Genomic DNA, 20,606 nt, shown 5'->3' with positions numbered 1-20,606 from the left:
CAGAAGAGAGAGGTAGTGAGTATTAGGGACACTTAAAATGCTGAGTGCCTTTAAGACAAAAACAGACTATCAGACTTTTCAGTTTATAGGACTGTGCATGTGTGGTAGTTGATTATACATTAATTAAGTTACGTTTTTGTCAGCTAGAGACTCTCTGTGCAGTGCCATACTCTTTTGGATAGCTTAAAAATCAGGCATCTTGGAGTTTATGGTCTTGGGAAGGTGTTCTGGACTTTGAAACCTATGCTCTTTTAGAAACTGTGGTTTCATTGCTTTGTTGTAGTATTCTTTTGTTGCATCTTTAATAGTGTCTTCACCTAATAGTGACTTTAACTAATGTGGCCTTGTTTTGGCTCTTTGTCATTAGACAAGACCCACTGTTTTTTCATCAGAATATTTTAAGGTGCCTTAAGAGTCTGATACACTGCTCAGAGAAGTTGATGTGGACTAGATCAAAATTCTCATGTGTTTCCTTGGGCCTTGTTAGTGAAGCAAAAATAAAAGTGTAGCATAAATCTGAGTTACCATTTTCTCATGTGCTTTGTTCATCTGTGGTAACATGAGGAGAGGCTGAGGGCGCTGGGATTGTTTAGCCTGGAGAGGAGGAGGCTCAGGGGTGACCTTATTGCTGTCTACAACTACCTGAGGGGTGGTTGTGGCCAGGAGGAGGTTGCTCTCTTCTCTCAGGTGGCCAGCACCAGAACGAGAGGACACAGCCTCAGGCTGCACCAGGGGAGATTTAGGCTGGAGGTGAGGAGAAAGTTCTTCACTGAGAGAGTCATTGGACACTGGAATGGGCTGCCCGGGGAGGTGGTGGAGTTGCCGTCCCTGGAGCTGTTCAAGGCAGGATTAGATGTGGCACTTGGTGCCATGGTCTAGCCTTGAGCTCTGTGGTAAAGGGTTGGACTTGATGATCTGTGAGGTCTCTTCCAACCTTGGTGATACTGTGTGATACTGTGATTCCCGAGACCGCTTTTCTCTTAATTCTTCATGGCTAAGGAACAACCTTTTTGCATAATTTATATCCTGATCAGAACTAGTAACTTAGCAGTAATTTCCATAAATGTTAATTGAAGTATCTAACATTTAAGATTTGTAAGAAGCACCACACAGAAGTAAACCAAACAATTTAAAGTCTGCTAATTCGTACCAAAAACTTAGCTCTGATTGAGCTTATATCTGCTCCACATGATGAGTAAATGTGAACACTAATTACTGCTTTACTGTCCTAACTAGGTTATTATTATGACTTTTCTTCTGTTGGTTATTGTTATTATTGAAAAAGTAAAGATGATTTCCTCTGTAGACCAAAGCTCAGTTCAACCATTTTTTGTTGTCTACTGCACATGATGGGCAGCTGCTGAATAATTGTTCCCTTGACATTAGGGCTTTGATTATGGTGCACATCAGGTCAGCTTTGGGGAGCATGGCAATCTGCATGTCTCTGGGTTATAGTGTTTTTTCACTCAAGGCACAGTCAGTAGATTGGGTATCACTAAAAAGGAAGCTCTGAGCCTATGATTCTCCAGTTTAAAATATAAGTTGATCGTAACGCTAAATAAATGTTGATGATGCTGATTGTCCTCTCCTATATCCTTATGCAGTGAAGGGTGTATTTATTCAACTCAAGTCAGCAGGAAATCCTTTCAAGCAGCTTTGAAAAATTTAGCCAAGAATCCTCTACTAGCAGACTCTTGGCATCATGTGTGCACCCTTCTGGTTTCCTTTTTGATGAGGGTCATGTTATCCACATAGTGAAGCATTCAAAAGCAAGATACCAGTAATAATAATAATATATTACTTTCAAAAGCTGGCAAGTGTTCTTTCTCCAAATCAGGAAATGCCCTTGAGCCAGCTGGACAGACTAAGTACTGGCTATCAGTGATGATTTCTGAGGCAGGAGTCATTTGATAACCTCTCTATAGCACAAATCTCTATCTCTTTGAAATATTATCTGCATCTTCTGTCTGTCTATATGAAACTGTAGTCCTGTGAGACCCTGATTCTGACAGGAGCGTTCAGGACAATACAGCTGATAAATCCAAGTGATGATGAAGGTGATGATTGCTTTAATAAACTGTAAAACTCCCTCTGTTGGCATGTATCTAGTGAGTGAAATGGTTGCCTGTTTCACACTTGTGGAAATCTGAACACAGGACTCAGAATAACTTTCAGATTTGTCAGACTGTTGTGGAAGTTCCAGCCACACAGGACTGATGGTTTGGTGTCTGAGTGTGTGCCATGGGCTACGATGCCATAGGCACCAGAAGAGACGGGGAGACGTTTGATACAAGCAATCCCAATCCATTTATTGCATTCCAAACGTGTGTTTTTATACCTTTCATCAGAAGGCTACAAACTGTATTAAACTATAATTGGTTCCATGTACTTGCGTTGGAAATGACATACTAATTGGCATAGACATTCATCATATTCTCTCAACAACACATACATGGTGTCTAAGCAACCTAAGTCAGCAGAGATAGGCAAAAACCACAGGCTCCAGCCTTGCATTTGTTTATATTTGTTACACCATTCTCTAAGGTCATTCCAACCTTCTCTTTTATCTTAACTCAGTCCTTCTGAGCTTGTGCACTCTCACCTGTCCGTGGCTTATGTTCCAGTGTATAATATTCAAACACTTCTATAGAATCACTGCATTTAATATTACTATTCCCAACAAGTGTGGCTTTTGTACTAAAAACGAAGGGGGAAGTTTTGTATCAGCAACAGTAATGAGAGCTTCTGGATAGGAAAATACCCATTTCCAAAATATTTACCAGCAGTTTACCAGTGATGACCCAAGTTACTTACAGTTTTCACAGGAGAAAAGCTCAGCAAGTAAAACCCTGGTGGGCTAGAGTGATTCAACCATGTGTGATACCTGTGCTCTGAAAACATGGAGTAGGGGTAGTATATTAACATCTCTAATCAGTGAGTCTTGTCTGATGTGATGATCAGTGTTTGGTAAAGAGTAGAAAAGGAAATACTCCATTTTGTACTAGTGCACCTCTATTCTGTAAGAAAACAGAACATGCCCCATGTGTTGATGATTCATGCTTGAGACTGTTATACAGCTGTTCCCTTTGCGCTGTATTTATTTCTGTTGCCAACAGTCCTTTGTTATTATAGATGTTAGAACAAGGTTGTTTTAATTTTTACTATACTTGGGGCCGGAGAAATCCACCTAGGCATAATAATGAAGAACCACTTACTTAGTCTACTTTGTAAATGGATGATAGGTTGAAAAGCACAAAACCAGGGGAAAAACCTATCCATGTTTTGCGATTCTTCTTGTTCTCTTCCACCTAAGGCCTATTTTCTTCCATAACTGACTAAATAGCATTTCTAAACAGCTGAATGTTTTCATTCTTTCTATCTAGATTTTCCTAAGCAATCAGAATTCTACTGCAACATTACATTTAGAAAAACCCTATAAAATAATAAAATAAGTAGAATGAGCATTTCAAATACAAGCAGTCTTTGCTCTTTCACTGCAACATGGCTCCAGTCCAAAGCCAATTATGAAAAACAACAGCACCTCAGCACTATTACCCACAGCCATCTAATGGGAAGAATTGCACCTACTCAAAGCTGAAAACGTTTTCAAGAAATGTAATTATTTTCTTACTTTCTCACCTTAAGTGTTCTTTTTACCTTACTTCACTCTAAAACGCCTTGGGTGTTATTCATTTAGAACATATGGAGCACTACATAAATCCAAGTTGTTGCTGATTTTACTTAAAAGTCAGGTTTTATTTTCTGTTTTCACTTCTGCCTGTTTACACTCCTTGAAACATCTTTTGCATTGCCCCAGATGTCACTTCTCACAGCGCTTCATCTTTTGTACATTTTAATCTTGCTTCCTCAGTACTTGTGATTTTTTCGCTTCACACAGTGATGGAGAGAAATGCAATGCCAAAAACCAATCGTCAAAGAAAATGGCAAAATGATTTAAGCTCATGCCTTTAAATTCAGTATGAATTAAGTTTAATGGTCAAAATCCTTTCATCAATTTATGAAACTGTGCAGATCATGATTTCTAAAGGAAGAAATGACTCCTGAGACAGCTCTATCTAATAGAGAGATTTCTCTTTATTTTACACCCTACTGTCCTAACTTTAACATACTGTAGAAATAATTTGTAGTCTTTTGTTCTCATATTGGGCTTTCAATGATCTCGGTCAAGAATTCGAAGTATGTTGATAATAGCTGCTGGCAAAGTGTGTTCCTTGTGCTGCAGTGGGCTATAAGATGGAATAATCGAAGCATGATTTACTCTCAGGTTTAACACTATGGGCTCTCTAGAATATCCATCAGAGTTATGTCCTAGATGCACAGTGAGTCACTAAATACTGGCCAAAGGTGTGGTGGTTTTCTAGCATGTTTTTCATTTAACAACTGGGATGCCTAGCAGGCCTTATGCATTTCTAGAAAGAGTTCTTCACAAGGAAGTCGTCTTAATGAAGGTCTGTAATGTTTCACACGTATCATTGCATAAATATTACCACTAGTTTATTACACTTTGTAAATGAAAAATTCTTAAAATGAAAGGGGTGAGTGACTTCATCACTCCTCAAACAAGCTTACAGTGTTCCAGCTCTTCTCATCTCTTGGTTTGTAGTGTGAAAATGCTATATATAAGGGAAGGAGTAAATAATGATTTTCTGTACTATGTGCCTCTGAGTACTCACTCAATTTAAACACTTTGGATGCTGACTTCTCCTGGCTCCAAATTCCCTCAGATAGTTGGCATCTCAGAAGCCATGTATCAAACTGTTCATGGTCCATTATGGCAAACCTTATGACCTTATTGGTTTTTGAGACAGAGTGTACAAATTATACCCTTTCAATTTTTTTGAACTCTTTTATGTACAGTTGTACCCTAATATGAACTGAGAAATGTGAATGAAAGCAATTGTTTGGAAGAAATCTCTTGGACTTAGGCATGTGATGAGACATCCCCTATAATATGAGGCCCTGAAGTGAAGAGGAAATGGAGTGACAAGAGTAGGAAGAAGAGAGTGGAGGACAAATAGGAATATTCATAGAATTAGGACAACTATAAGCAGAAGAACAGAATTTGACCCTACAGCAGAGATGGTTTGTTTTTTTTGGAAAGGAAGTAAATAATATAGTATATTGCCAGCCACCAGCCTGAATTCCTCTTGGCATGATGGAAGAGAATAAATTAGGAGACATATATATGAATTTTCGAAGAAGAAAATATACTATATTCTAAAACACTTGTGTTTCTATTAACTGAGCTTACAGTATATGGAGCTGGGCAGGAAGAGGCAAACGACCTGTGACTTTAGATCTCAGTTGCCTGTGGAAGCTTCCATTCATTTAACCACCACCAATACTGACGTTGTGTTTCTGCAGCTTGTCTGGGTACTTGGACTTGCTCCTGCTGCTGAAAGCAAAGGCAAGACCATCATTGTGCTCAAAGCACTGGAATTGTAAATGGCCTCTCTGGAATCATTCAGCAAGGATATCAAGAGGTGTGCTGATGCCTGCTTACAGTAAAGTCCAAATTTTTCCCATCAGGAAAAGCAAAGGCCTATGGAAAAAAACAGACCTATGTCCCCTGCAACTGTGTAGCACTGTGCTGTCAGGACAACAAGCAATTCATTGTTAGCAAGTAAGAAGAAAAGAGGTGCTCTGTGATTGTCACGGGGAACTTTAGTCAGGCTGCATCAGTGTGTTATGACACTAAGCAGTACCTGATGCTGCAGGTAATATGTTTTTGCCGTCCCTGCTTGAAGATCTGTTCTGCAAAATGCTGTTAAGGCACTGGAGGGCTTTGTCAAGGGAAATAGCAGTTCTTTGGCATAAAAACTGCTATGAAGACTTAGGAAAAGCTTGTTGGTTCTGTACAAACATAGCAGCATTAAATTATAACCCAAGCTTTTTACTATGTTCACTCAAGTACAGAAAATACCAGCTGGAGGGTAAGGAGGGATTTGCTTTCCAAACAGGTAGGAGAGACTGATATTAAACAAATATCAGCCTATTTATGACAGAAAAAGTCAGCTGGACATCATGAGCCCTGTCTTGTACTGTGAGCAGTTCAGGACTTGGCATCCAAGGATGAGCTGTATTTTTCCATACAGCAAAGCTATGGGAAAATATAGGCTATGGGTCAAAGGAGTTCAGGGACCACACCGCAAAAGTGAAGCACAGGTTTCTTCCATGCACCAAAACCAGTGTTGATGTTTTCACACTGTTCACCTGTAGTCACCTGAGACACTATCTGCCTAGAGAAGAAATGCAGCATGCCATGATCTTCTGTCCAGAAGAAAACCACCTCAACTCCTCCTTTACTTGAGATTGTTGAAATTAGTAGGGTCACCACAAAAGGATAGTCTCTGGGCCTTAGAGAAATGAGAAGAAAGGGGCAGGGTGCTTTTAGAAAAGCATGTTGCAGAGAGAATGCAAAAAGTCTTTGAAAGGGAAGGAAGGGCTCCTTATAGTCTGACCAGAAGTGGGCAGGTGTCATTCCTAATATTGTCTGGACTCTCTTTGGGCCCAGTGGTATCTAAATTCCCGGAAGGACAGCTTTTCTTCTCTGTAATACACTTGTGTTGTCCTGGTTATTAAGGGCTGCTCAATGTCTGACGAAAGGAATGGAAACTGTCCCAGCAGGTAAAAGGAGCTGTGTTCATGCCCTGCATGTATAAGTGCAAAGAGCACTCCTATCATCCTAAGAGTGCTCATACCATGCTTGCTGTAACCCTGTAGCAGTATGTATATGACAAACCTCTACCACTCAACTGATTTCTTACCATCCAGATAGTGGCAGAAAGTTCTTCACTGAGAGAGTCATTGGCTACTGGAATGGGCTGCCTGGGGAGGTGGTGGAGTCGTCGTCCCTGGGGCTGTTCAAGGCAAGGTTGGACGTGGCACTTGGTGCCATGGTCTAGCCTTGAGCTCTGTGGTAAAGGGTTGGACTTGATGATCTGTGAGGTCTCTTCCAACCTTGGTGATACTGTGATACTGTGGCTGTAGGTGATCTTGAATTTTCTGCCTTGCAGCATCACAGAGCCCCAGTTATCCATAATGCAAGAAGAGGAATCTCACCCCACTGAATGATAAAGAAGATTTCCAAGAACAATTTTCTTTCAACTAGTTATTCTTGACGTGGCCTGAGTTTGGGCATTTTATTACCAGCTTCTCATGCTCTGAATATTATGTGAACGTGCAGAGAGGCTGTGAGGCCTTTCACTCTGAGCAATCTGGCAGGCAATAGGACATTCCATCCCAAAGAATGAATGGGAAAGCACCCCTCAATTTGTCATCTCCAACTGATTTCAGGACAGCTGGATTTTTTATTCCCTCACCAATTCATTTGCTCTGTATTCTTACATTCCCTGTTTTCTGGTATTAACACATGATTTTGAGGAATTGAGACCTTCTTTCATTATTTTTAAAGAGCATATCTGTCCTCCTTAGTAATGCAGGCAGCCTTGAAAATAGAAATCAGAACACACATACTACTAGGAACGTGGTACACTTCATGCTTAAGGAGTTGTTGCTTCAGGCTGGTACTACTCACTGCATGAAGACCTTAGGGAAACCTTACTTAAGGTTTGAATGAAATCTCTTGTGAGGCTAGCATTTTAGTACTGTTCTTGGATCCCAGATGGAAGGTATTTTTCTGAGGACTGTCATTTTGCGGGTAGCATTAGTACCTGCGTGATCACTAGAGAGAAATGGGAGGAAAATGGTCAGTTCAAACAGCAGTACACACATGCAAAAATAAAGGAAACTGAAATTACCTGAATATACCTTAGAAAATCTGATTTCTTATTTGTTGCAGTGGTGAGGCATTTCCTTTGTCTCAATCCACTTCTCAGCAGGAGTCCCCCACTGATGAAGCATCATCAAATTGTCAGTTCCCACTGAGAGAGACACCCGCACTGCTTGCTGATTGGAGAGATGGAAACAGTGACAGGTGTTTCTAAAAACTCTTGGGTTTTAAAATTAAAATTCAAGGGGAAAAAAAATTTCCCCTGTGGGAGATATTTCCAAAATAGAACTCCTGAAGTACAGCCATGGATAATTATGTTGGGAGAGCCTGAAGAAGACAAATGAGTCTACGCAGTGTAGCAAGGAAGTAAGTGACAAAAGTTTAAGAAAGTTAGCCTTAGTGACTTAGGACTTAATTCTAGATCAGCTGAGGTCTTAATGATTCTGTATCAAAGTATCTGTATCAGAGTAATCAAGGCTGGTTTTGGGGTTCTTCTCACAACAGCAATTCAATCACAAATGCGTTTCTGAAACCCAGATTCTGAAAATGGGTTAACTGTTCTTATGGGAAAATAAGATATCTGCACTTCCTGGTTAGGATGAAAATTCAAAATTCCATACAGGACTGATAGTACCACTTACTAAAACTGAACAACTCTCCTCATGGCAAAACCACGTTTCATTTCCTTTTTTAAACCATTTCAGATATTGATAGAAATTATTCAGCAACAATCTCTGCAGCTAAATGGGGTTAAGCATAGAATCATAGAATCAACCAGGTTGGAAGAGACCTCCAAGATCATCCAGTCCAACCTAGCACCCAGCCCTAGTCAGTCAACTAGACCATAGCACTAAGTGCCTCATCCAGTCTTCTCTTGAACACCTTCAGGGATGGTGACTCCACCACCTCCCTGGGCAGCCCATTCCAATCGCAATCACTCTCTCTGTGAAGAACTTCCTCCTAACATCCAGCCTATACTTCCCCGGGCACAACTTGAGACTGTGTCCCCTTGTTCTGTTGCTGGTTGCCTGGGAGAAGAGACCAACCCCCACCTGGCTACAGCCTCCCTTCAGGTAGTTGTAGACAGCAATGAGAACCCCCTTGAGCCTCCTCTTCTCCAGGCTAAACAACCCCAGCTCCCTCAGCCTCTCCTCATAGGGTTTGTGTTCTAGGCCAAGCCCTCCTTTCACACAGATGAAAGCAAGTGTGTTAATTTATGTGAGGTCCACAATTGCTGAAGTCAGGAATGTGACAAGAATATCCATGGTAAGATGAGTAATCCTACCTTCATCATGAACTGAATGTTGTTCAGTAAATAAGCCAGGGACAACACAACTAGAAAGGAGAAAGGAAAATATTGAACAGCTTCTTGCACAGTGAATCTTGTCTGTCCCCTGAATTGTGGGACATAGACCCTCTGGGCAAAAGTAATATCTGCTCATGCAATTAGATAATGCCGGAGGGTTAATTAAAGGTGCACGGTTCTGACATCCCCTGTGTGTTTGAGTTTGCAGTCTTTGTGTTGGTTTTCAAGGGATTGTTTTTAGCTTTTGTGTTTGTCTAATAATAAAAATAAAGAGTACTTTTGCTCTAACACCAACCAACCATTTGCCTCCCCCTCTTGTCTGATTACACTGAAGCCCCCTCTTCCACACTAATACAGGATCCATCTTAGAGCTTAGATCACTATAAACTCTTTTCAGCATCAGCTTATAGGAGAATAAGCAACAATAATTAAATATGTTCTGTTTCTTCCACTCTCCTGAAAAGCAACAATAAAGCTAAGCAGCCACAGAAAAACTCAAACTTTAGTTTCACCTTTTATGTGGGATTATGCTTAAAACAGGAATGATGTGAAATTGAGTGGGAAAGGTTTGGTTTGTATGGGAATGGAGCATGTCCATAGTAGGCCACCATGCAGTTCTTTTGTGTAGAACATGACTGACAGGTCCCATATACACTGGATAGGTACAGGCAAACTGAATATTAAGATGTTTGATCCTTTCTGTGCTCAAAATAATTCTTGTCTTTTATGTAAGGACCAGATGCCTCCTCTGAACTGCTTGGGTATGATGAATACTGGTCTGATAACTTCACATTGTCTGGTTGTTGCTGCCTCTGCTGCAGCTGAGGGGCTACTGCAGTAAGCAGGGTCTTTTATTCCACCTAGCACTGGTAGGCAGACAAAGCTGTTTAATCATGCATCTGCTGGACGCTCTCCTGTTGTTTCAGGTTTTATCCTTATTAACCCTCTTCTGAGCACACCTGACCTCTCTATCGAGGAGCTGAACAGTCCCACTATGTTTAAGGTTTCCAAGATGGTTTTCAGTTGTAAATTTAGGCCAAATATTTGCCTGTCTCTCTACAGTAATTTTTCTCCCACCATTCTTCTCATCTCATGTGCAAACCCTCCTGGGAAGGTCCTGCAGACATTAAGAGGAATGAAACCCTTAAGATCCTATGGAAGTGTAACAGTATTCTGTTCTGGAATTGAAATAGGATGCTGTCTTCTGCAACCTTTTCAAGCCATCCTACCAGACTGTATTATTTGACAAAGATGTTAATTGTATTCTGTTCTACAGGATGCTCAAAACGTGAGGAAAGGTTACCATTTTCTCTTGCATTCTACAAGGCTTTACCAGAGAAAACGACATCCCAGACTTTGTAATGCGGTCACCACATGAAGTATGCCCATGTCTCTTTTGTTAGGCATTCTTTTGATTTTTTGTATGAATTATTTATCACTCATTAATGTGAAGAGAAGTGGATTGTGCTCATGAACATGACCAAGAGAATAAAAAGGCAGTGTGGCAATAATTACAGAAGTGTATGAGTTCTCTAAATGCCTGTAAAAATGATTTAGTTAGCTGGGGGGAGGGGAGAATGTTTAATGTTGGGTTTTGTGGGAAGCTGAAATATTCTGCAATGAGTGCTATACCTATCTATACCATAATACAGTAGGGAAACTTCATCTTATATACTGACAATGAAAGTTACAGACAAACAGCACTGTGTTTTTTAACAAATTAACATCTACTCTTAAATGTTGATGAACCTGGTGGGATGAATAAGCTTGATATCTACATGTAAGGAGCTGAGCACAGAGTAGCACAGCTTCCCACCTGCTTCTCAGTACATGCACTGTGACATGAGGAAGAGATTCCAGGCATGAGATGCTTTCTCCTGAGCTCCAGGGCATGCTCGCCCTGCAGAGTATTTGAGCATCATCCCATAGGTAGGATTTTACAATTTACTTTGCATTTATGGTTTTCAAAGAGTTTTAATCTGTCTTGGGTACTGCTACAATACTTAGACCTGACAGCTTTTCCTGCATCAGGAAGACAGAGTGCTCAGCACACCCATCATAATTACATCTTCACCATTTTTGGCAGGTAACCTCAGCAGACGAGCATCAATGAATTTAGTAGTGAACTTCATTTCCCTTCTGTAAGCAGTTTTACATTTCCTGGCCTTATCTTTGTATGGCTGTTAGTATAATTAGTTGCTAAAATAAGTCTTTCTTAGGAAAGTAGGAATAAAACAACACAGCAGTGGAAAATAGGTGCGTCTTGGAAAGCTGTCACTGAAGACAGGATGTGGCTGCCAAATGCTAAGCAAGGATTCTTGCTATTATGTGAGGGAAGAAAAGCTCTTTGAGTCATCTGATAGAAGGCAACAGTACCAATCTCCTCAAACTTACCTTGAGTGAAGCACAAAAAAAGAGGCTTGAAAAAAGCTAAAACAGGAAGAGCATGCAGTAAGCAAGACGAATCCCCACCACCAGGTGTACTTCCATGCTAGGAAGGTGAGCTGAGAGAGCATACCTTGTCCTTTGCTAGACCTGCCCTAATACATCCTTAGTAGTTTCACAATTGGCAAACACCTGTGAATTAGCAAAAGCCAGGCGTGGACTTAGCTCTTTGCTGGTCTTGCACTGGTTGCAATTAAGGCAGAGGAACTGAAGGCAAGACTTCTATGAGTGCATACCCCCCCAGTCCAGATGAGTTCTTGCTATTTAATTATTAGTTTTTAATGCGTGACTTTACTCTGCTTGTTAAAGGTGCCAGCTGTGTAACTCAGCACTGCAGTGTGAGAATGCTCTTCACACCCATGGTAGCCACATCCCATTTGACTGGGCTGCACAGCTTTTAATTTCCACTTAATACAGTATAGAGGCTTTATGTCCAATGCTCTGAACACTGCAGCACATTGATGAAAAGAAATTACATTGATGAAACAGTTAGGCAGTGATTAATATGATCCATAACTCAGAGTGATGTAACAGCCCCAGCTTTCTATCCTATGCAAAATGATGTCCAATTACTTGCTATTGATCAGATATTGCATTGCACCAAATGGGACGCCAGCATCAATTCATTTAATCATATTGAATTTCAGCCAATATCAATGGATATTTGGCATGTGTTTTGCTGAAACATTTGTCTGCCATCACAGAACTGATGAACAGGTTGGCAGGTTTTGTTTTTTGGAAAGGGTGGGGAGAGTATAGTAAAGAAAAAGAAATGTGCTAATCCTGCTTTGTGAATTTGTCCTCATATTTGGCACCGACAGAACAGGAATGCCTCATTGCATGTGCACATTTGTTTCACACAAGTGGCTACATGCCCCTTTCAGACATGTTAACATTCTGTATTGCTCACTGCTTATTTTTTATTGATAATCAAGTGAATAATTAAAGTCCAACTGCTACATAAAAAACACATAAATCATCTTCAATATGTGAGTAATGCACCTCTGCTGTGGCATAGCTCCTGTTTTAAATGATGGCCCAGAAATCCATGATTCATACCAGTGTGTATCACTTCCTCGCTCTGCATTTGTCTGTAAGAGATTTGGGTGCCAGCCAAAGCTCAGGAAAATGGGATGGCAGTATGTAGAGTGGTCTTAGGAGGTCTTTTTCAGTCCACTTTCCCATGAAACCAGGTTTTTTTGTTCCTTCTTGACTGCTGCTGATTTTTCCAGTCTACATGACATTACCTCTGAGCATTTTTTGTTCATAATGTTCCTGCTGTTATTTGTTTCCTTATAACATTTATTGCACTCATTTGAAAGAAAACTCTCACATATGAGTGCCCATCTCTGCTAACCTCTGGCTAAGATCACCAGTCGTGTGACTGCCACATGGAATACTGCTAGGCCAAATGTAACAACATCTGCCATGCATTCAACAACTTCCTTTTGGATTCCTCACACTCTATTTTCACTTCCAGCTCTGAGCAGGAGTGAGATATGTTCTGCTGTCTCTCAGATGCCAAAATGCTGGGAATGTGCCATTCTTTCACTGTGAACTGAGTGAGTTTCAGAGACAGCCAAATTAAGCCAAGCATTAGAATAAAAGTGGAGATCAGCTGTCCACAGCTGATTCTTTTTTTTTTTTGTCCCTCAAGGCCTTCTTTGCAACAAAACTTCTTTCCAGTTCCTTGAAAGATACAGTAGCTGCAAAATTACCAATTTTGGAGCTGTGGCTCTGCAAATGTTTACATATCTGCTCAATTTTATGTGCTTGAATGGTCCCTGGGGCTGCTTGAGGGTGTAAAATTAAGCATACACAGAAGTTTTTATAGGCTCCAGCTTTCTACCTTAGAGAGCAGGTGGCACTTCTGTTAGCTTTGTGGAACATTATATTTAGAAACCATTCCATTTGTTATTCTAAGTATTTGTTTACTGGGCCCCCACAGCATGGTTGGTATGTTGCAGATGTTGAGAAATGGCCCTTCAGTAGAAAGTGACTTCAAGGACCTGAGCGGGACAGGCTACCTGAGCTTCTCTCCTAAGAACTTGGTTAGCTTTACCTGATGGCTTCGTTTTCTCTTCAAGCTAAATCTCTCAATTCCACAGTAAATTACTATAGAGCCTGTAGGAAGATGAAAATGTATGCAGGTGCACAGGCATTCCTTGCGCTTTGTAAGTTTTAGGACGGATCAGCATGACCATGTTACTCAAACAGAAGATCAAATATGAAGAGAAAACAATGAGTGAGACCACAAAAAAAAAAAAGTAGATTAAATAAATAGAAGAAAAATGTCACTTTTTTTTTTCTCCAATCAATGAGTGTTTAAATATTTCTGGGTTTAGTTTATAGCTATAGTTGATTATGAAGTGTAGAATAATCATCAGAACTGTCCACTCAGTATTAACTTTCTAAACCACAAAATATTTTCCATCCTCACTCTTTTCCGGAATAGTTTTCCCAAATTTAATTTCAGGTCTATGAGAAAATTGTAACCCAGCACATGTCTGGAGGGAGAAGTATTCTCCCTTGATAACTGAGTGGATAAAGGATTTAAGAAACAATTCACCAGCCAATGTTTGTTATACCACGGACTGCATTTTCTACCTGCTAAATCGTTCTGATACTCCTACTTCAGCTGTGCCACTTCATGGATGTTTTTCAGAGAAGCAGTCCTCATCATTCCTTCCATATCAGACCCCTTTACAGGCTTTCAGAATAGATGCACAGAAATCTGAGCTACCTCAAGTCAGGAGACACTTCTGATATTGTAGGTTTAGATATGTAATGTAAACTAACCCCTCTACTTTAAATTAAATGCCCAACACAGGGTGAGTTACCCTGTACCCATTACAATACTTGAATATTCAGCTGAACTCTGCATTGGACTACTGCAGAACTTAAACTTATCTCAAAATGCTTTCTGCCACCTTCTCTTTTAAAGAGTTTGTATCTGTGTTGTGATATGGTCTGCTTAAAAATACGATGAAAGTTTGAACTTTTAGTCAATAGTTTTATTTGGCTTATCACTTCTTTATGTTTTTATTTTATACCAGGAAAGTGTGGGGTTTAACCTCTGTTGGCAGCACATAGGTAAAATAATGGAGGGAAATAAATACAGCTTATCAAACACTGGAATGGTCTAGGGGTGGTTAAGTAGTGTGTGGGCCTGGTGCTTAGGGATGTGGTTTAGTGTTGACCCTTCAGTGCTGATTTGAGGGTTGGACTGGATGGTCTCTGAGGTCTCCCTTCTATGTTCAGTTTCACATGTGTTTTTTTTTAAATGAGCAAATATACAAGATACACTAGAAACAACCCAGACACTGCCTACTGCAGTGTTGCACCTTCACCTTCAAAGCTGCTTAGTTAAAATGCTGACATCTTGCCCATGAGAAGCCATTGTATGTGACTGTCTAATACTCTGTGTATGGCCAGGAGCAGTCTCACAGACTGCTCTCTTAATAGCTCAAACATAACATGGTATTGCTGGTAGAGGTTCTGAAAACAAAGCAGCTCTCCTCCCAGAATTTTAAAGGGCTTTAAAGCTAGAAATTAACATCTAAAATCATCATTCTGGCATTCTGTTAAAGAATCACAGCATAGCAGAAGGGATGAGGCTGGAATGCATCACTGGAAATTGCCCAGTCTCACCCCTTGCTGAAAGCAGTCAGCTGGAGCAGGCTGCTGCGGGTCATATCCAGTCAGATTGTTGAGTATCTCTAAGGACAGAAACTCCAGAGCCTTTCTGGGCAGCCTGTGCCAGTGCTCAGTCACCATCATGGAAAAAACAGGGTTTTTTCTTATGTTTAAATGAAACTTGCTGTATTTCAATATCATAGAATCAACCAGGTTGGAAGAGACCTCAAGATCATCCAGTCCAACCTAGCACCTAACCCTGTCCAGTCGTCTAGACCATGGCACTAAGTGCCTCATCCAGTCTTTTCTTGAACACCTCCAGAGATAACAACTCCACTACCTCCCTGGGCAGCCCATTCCAATGCCAATCACTCTCTCTGGGAAGAACTTCCTCCTAACATCCAGCCTATACCTCCCCCGGCACAACTTGAGACTGTGTCCTCTTGTTCTATTGGTGGTTGCCTGGCAGAAGAGACCAACCCCCAGCTGGCTACGATGTCCCTTCAGGTAGTTGTAGACAGCAATGAGGTCCCCCCTGAGCCTCCTCTTCTCCAGGCTAAACAACCCCAGCTCCCTCAGCCTCTCCTCATAGGGTTTGTGTTCCAGGCCTCTCACCAGCTTTGTGGCCCTTCCCTGGACACATTCCAGTATCTCAACATCTCTCTTGAATTGAGGGGCCCAGAACTGCACATGGGACTCAAGGTGTGGCCTGACCAGTGTTAAGTAGAGGGGAAGAATAACCTCCCTTGTCCTACTGGCCACAGTGTTCCTGGTACAGGCCAGGATACCACTGGCTCTCCTGGCCACTTGGGCACACTGCTGATTCAAGTTCAGTCTACTTTTACCAGTACCCCCAGGTCCCTTTCTGCTTCTCTCCGGCCACTCTGTGCCCAGCCTGCAGTGCTCCTTGGGTTTGTTGTGGCCAAAGTGTAGGACCCTACACTTACCCTTGTTAAATCTTATCCCATTTGTGCCCACTGCTCCTTGTCCTGCCACTGGACACTGCTGGGAATGGTTAGGATCTATATTCCTTATCCCTTGCCTTCCTCAGGAGTTTATATGTAGTGCTAATGTCCCACTCAGCATTTTCTTCTCCAGTATACTTAATCCCATCACTCTCAGCCACTCCTCATATGGCAGATTCTCTGATATCTCTGACATCTTTTTGTCCCTTTGCTGGATTTGCTCCCATATGTCTATGACTGTCTGTACTGACAGGGGTCTAGAATTGGTCACAGCTGTGGTTTCACGAGCGCTGAGAAGAGGGAAAGGGTCACCTCCCTTAGCCTGCTGGAGATTCTCTTCCTAATATTAATCAGCTGCTGTTTGTCAAACTAGATGTTTGGTTCTTGTTTCCAAGCTTTGTTCCGTAATTATGAAGGATAAATAGGGGCAAAAGCAAGCAAAGAAAAATAACCAAACAATGCCCACAGCAGATAGAGCATGTAGAGAATGTCAGACAAGCCCTTGGATCCTGGGACCAGAGCTCTAAGAAGAAATGTCACACTGCCACAAGTCTTGTAACAACTGAAAGGGCTGGCACTGCAGACATTGTCATTTAGCTATGCTGGCTTTGGCTGCACCAATTCTTTTGCAGGGAAGCATCAGGCATTCAAGGCACAGCTGGCATCAGCTCTGTTACTTCCAGGTTTCTCTCTGCACTGCAAACTTCAATTTAGCCTACAGAAAGTCCAAAGTGATTTCTTTGGTTCCTTGGGTATTTGAGCTTGTGGTACTTGTTCTAGACTGGCACAAGGGAATCAGAAGGAAGACTTTAGTCTTAAGCTGTGAGTGGACACCTGTGTGTGTATGCTGAGGAGAAATTGAAGGGAGGGTCTTTAGCACTTCATATAGGGAACCAATGAAATAAGGAAGTGATGTGGAAGAGCAGAGGAGGGAGAACTGAGCAAACAACATGGTTAAGTCAGTATGATGCACTGGGACAAGGAAATTCACAATTCCAAGAGGCTTTCCACTATTTCCAAAAGTGTAATAATAGGCTTAAGTGAAGCAAAGCATGAAGACAGGCATCATGTGTTGTCCGTGAGAAGATGAAGGTGTAACTGAGTCAGAATGGAGGTGAATCCTTTCCCTGCATATACAGTGATTTCTTTTCTCCAGTTGGATGCCCTCTCCAAGCACACTGATCTGTGGATCTGGAAAAGGATACTCTACTGACATCCAATTTTCTGGGAGGTTTTTTATAGGATTAGCTAATCTGTTCACTGAGAGCTGTTAACTCTTTCCTGGCTAAATGGACCTCGAGGATTAAAGATGGAGTTGTTCAATAGTAATAAGCAAGCCTGTGTTCCACCTGTCCTCTTGATGACATGAATAGGTTCCCCAAGCTAGGGAGAACACTAAAGATATTAAAGATTAGATTACCTCTGCAGTTAACATGTAAGTACAGAAACAAGAGCAGGCTCTGAAAATTAGCTGAAGCAAAGAGAGAAAACTGAAATGTTTTGACAGTGATCCATGTTCAGATCTATTCCCTGAAGGTCAAATACAGAATCCTGGGTAAAGCTCAATTCTATCTTAGATATTCCTCTCTTTTATAAGAAGAATGCTTTTCTTTTTTGCAACCACAAATGCCTTGAAGGTAGGGGGAGAAAAAAAGCCATTGTGCTTTACTAGTGCTTGCTTCTCCTGGTGCTGACAAAGCTTCATTATTCTCCCCAGGAGAAGGAAGGCGAGGGAGCAGGATGTGGCCAGCATAGCCTCATAGGGAGCTTTGAGGGTTGCTTGCATCCAGTCACTTCTTTGCAGCTACTATTGTAGTGAAGAGCTTTTGGATGGTTGCTGATAGATTGGTACATTCTGCATCCTTACAATGTGTCTTGGGAAACAATTCTGTCATTTTTAAATGGCTTGATGTATTTAGTGGAGCAGTCTGTGTGGTGGTGTTGCCTGTGCAAGGGGGTGCTTGGGTCATTGACTCCATTCTTTCAAGCCCTGCCCAGTGCTTGACAGATCTTCCCTCTCAAGTTAGCCCACCATGAACCTACTAGTACACTGCTTTCTACGAAGGACATGCAAATGCAGCCTGAGGGGAAGGGGGGGCTCTCCCTCTTGTGCAAAGTCAATTACATGCAAATGGCACATCCTTGCCACTCAGGAAAAGCAGCCCAAGGAGCATTCCTGCCTCTGCTGGTAAAGGACTGTTCAATGTCAGAGTGTCTGTTGAGCACTGTGCATGGCAACATTTTGCACATTTCCCTCAGCAACTTGAAGACTCTCTGGCAAAAATATGTGTGTGCAGACAAGGGTGCTACCAGTGTATCTCTGAAGAAAGAAAAACACATTTAAAGGTAGAGCAACAAGAAAAGCAAAGAGCGTGATGGGGTAAGGGAAGACATGGTGAAGGCTTTTATTGCAAGTACAGAGGGGCCTGTTGTGGCACTGAGTTGGCTGACCTCCAGGCTCTGGGTGTCATAGAATCAGTTGGGGTTAGAAGGGACCACAAGGATCATCTAGTTCCAACCCTCCTGCCATGGGCAGGGACACCCTACCCTAGATCAGGCTGCCCAGAGCCCCATTCAGCCTGGCCTTAAACACCTCCAGGCATGGGGCCTCAGCCACCTCCCTGAGCAACTCGTTCCAGTCTCTCACCACTCTTATGGTGAAGAACTTCCTCCTCACATCGAGTCTGAATCTCCTCACCTCCAGCTTTGCTCCATTCCCCCTAGTCTTGTCACTTACTGATATCCTAAAAAGTCCCTTCCCAGCGTTTTTGTAGCCCCCCCTCGGATACTGGAAGGCCACATTAAGGTCACCTGGGAGCTTTCTCTTCTGCAGACTGAACAGCCCCAACTCTTTCAGTCTGTCCTCATAGCAGAGGTGCTCCAGCCCTCTGATCAACCCAGTGGCCCTTCACTTTCCAGCATGTCCATGCTTCAGCATGTCCCGAGCCACACTGGCTTGCAGTTTTATGCAGCTGCAAACATGATAGATATGACCATCTTCATCAGAGAAGGGGGGGCATCTGTGGAGAGGACTTCTCTAACAATGCTAGGCTAATTTAGGCTAATTTTATGTAGAGAAACAGTCCAAGAACCTAGTTACTTACTAAAATCCTGTATAGCATGCTTTTCCCCAAGGCAAAGTGGTATTTTTATAACTCACTCTTCCCATACAAACACATGCACACACCTTCTGTTTTGTTAGTGTCTGGTTGGGTGTTCCCCTTCTAGGCTGACCCTTGTCACCAGATAAAAGGAAATGTCATATAGGAATTAATGAATGCCACTTCCTTGCACTGAAGTCAGGCAGAGCAGTTCCAGTAGTGGTTTGCAAAATGTTCATTGTTTCAGTATGTTGATCAAGGACATTGATTTACACTTCCATGAGCCTTTGTCCTGCGCTGCTCAGGTTGCACTTATCCATTGCATTTCAGAATAGCTACAATCCCAGTATGGACAGCTGTAACAGGGCAAACTGTGCACCAGTGTCAGTTTGGGCCAGATCCTCTCTGTTTGCTGTTCATTCCTAGTCTCTTTCCCATCTCCAAGGAGACCTGTCCTTCTTTCAACCACAGCAGGGCCAAACCCATGGTTTCTCTCCTGCTCCTGAAGTTAGAGTGGATCACTCTTTGGCCCTGGAGATGCTCCCCATTCCAGTTCACACTGCTTCCTGTTTGAGGTCCTTAGCTGAGAGAAATGGTCATCTCACTCACGAAGATCTGTGGCCTCAGATAGCAGTCCTTTTGCTTAGAGTGCAAATAAGACCTGCAAGCATTGATGCTTCACCTAGCATTTGGAGTCAAGAGTGAAAAGGAAGGGCTTTTGGGAGAAAGAGGCAAGCCAAGTTTGTGGAGTCTTTTTTTTTATTTGCATTGAAGAATAGCCCCAGCCCTCTATCATGTATCTGCTTTCTCCTGTCCAGGGAGTGAAAGGACTAGCTGAAATTTCAACACTAAGTGCATCTCTGGACTTGATACTGTGCTAGTTCTTGTTGGGGGAGTGGCTCACAATTCTTGCTAGCCTGGAGCTCCTAGTTCTGCTCATTTTAAATTAAATGCCTCATTTCCTAGCATGCTTACATGATGGCTTTGTGTCCCACACAGCTCATTGCTCATTCCCCACCTCCAGCCCTGCACAGGAGACACATAAACATTGCTTTGCTTAATGTAAAATCATAGCTAGAAAAATTACTGTCAGATCAGGCAGATGGACACAAGAAAGCATTTACTGCTCTTCTCTTCCTCCCCTGTCTATGTGCTACCCTGTGTGACTCTGGAGAGCAGAGACAGCTGCTGATGAAAAGAATGAGACAGATTTTCTTTATTGTTCTATCAGGGCAGGAGGCAGAGAAGCAGTTGACACAAGCGAGTGTCCCTTGAGGTGGCCAAGGCCTGGCTGGGTTGTCACAGTCGTGCTTTCTGTGAGGATGCCTATTGCCTTGCTGAGGCAGTGTCCCCAGTGAGTAGGGAAGCAGAGAGCAGAGCAGTAATAGGGTTGATGGTTG

The 20,606-nt window shown here is 42.1% G+C and overlaps 1 long non-coding RNA gene across 2 annotated transcripts in view; it reads left to right on the top strand.

The window, feature by feature from the left end:
• The window catches only part of LOC135188014 (uncharacterized), a 77,666-nt gene that overhangs the window by 20,801 nt on the left and 36,259 nt on the right, over positions 1–20,606 (top strand). Inside the window, exon 3 of one of the 2 annotated variants that reach the window (XR_010307539.1) lies at positions 10,336–10,559. The exons of the other annotated variant lie outside the window; for it this stretch is intronic. This is a non-coding gene — a long non-coding RNA (uncharacterized LOC135188014). Of the gene's footprint in view, positions 1–10,335; positions 10,560–20,606 lie in introns of those variants that run through there. 2 annotated transcript variants of the gene reach the window in all.

This window comes from Pogoniulus pusillus, chromosome 2 (genome assembly GCF_015220805.1).
Source record: "Pogoniulus pusillus isolate bPogPus1 chromosome 2, bPogPus1.pri, whole genome shotgun sequence".
NCBI classification, from domain to species: Eukaryota; Metazoa; Chordata; class Aves; order Piciformes; family Lybiidae; genus Pogoniulus; species Pogoniulus pusillus.
Note: the sequence above shows the minus strand (reverse complement) of the source record. Positions and strands in the feature narration are given on the sequence as shown.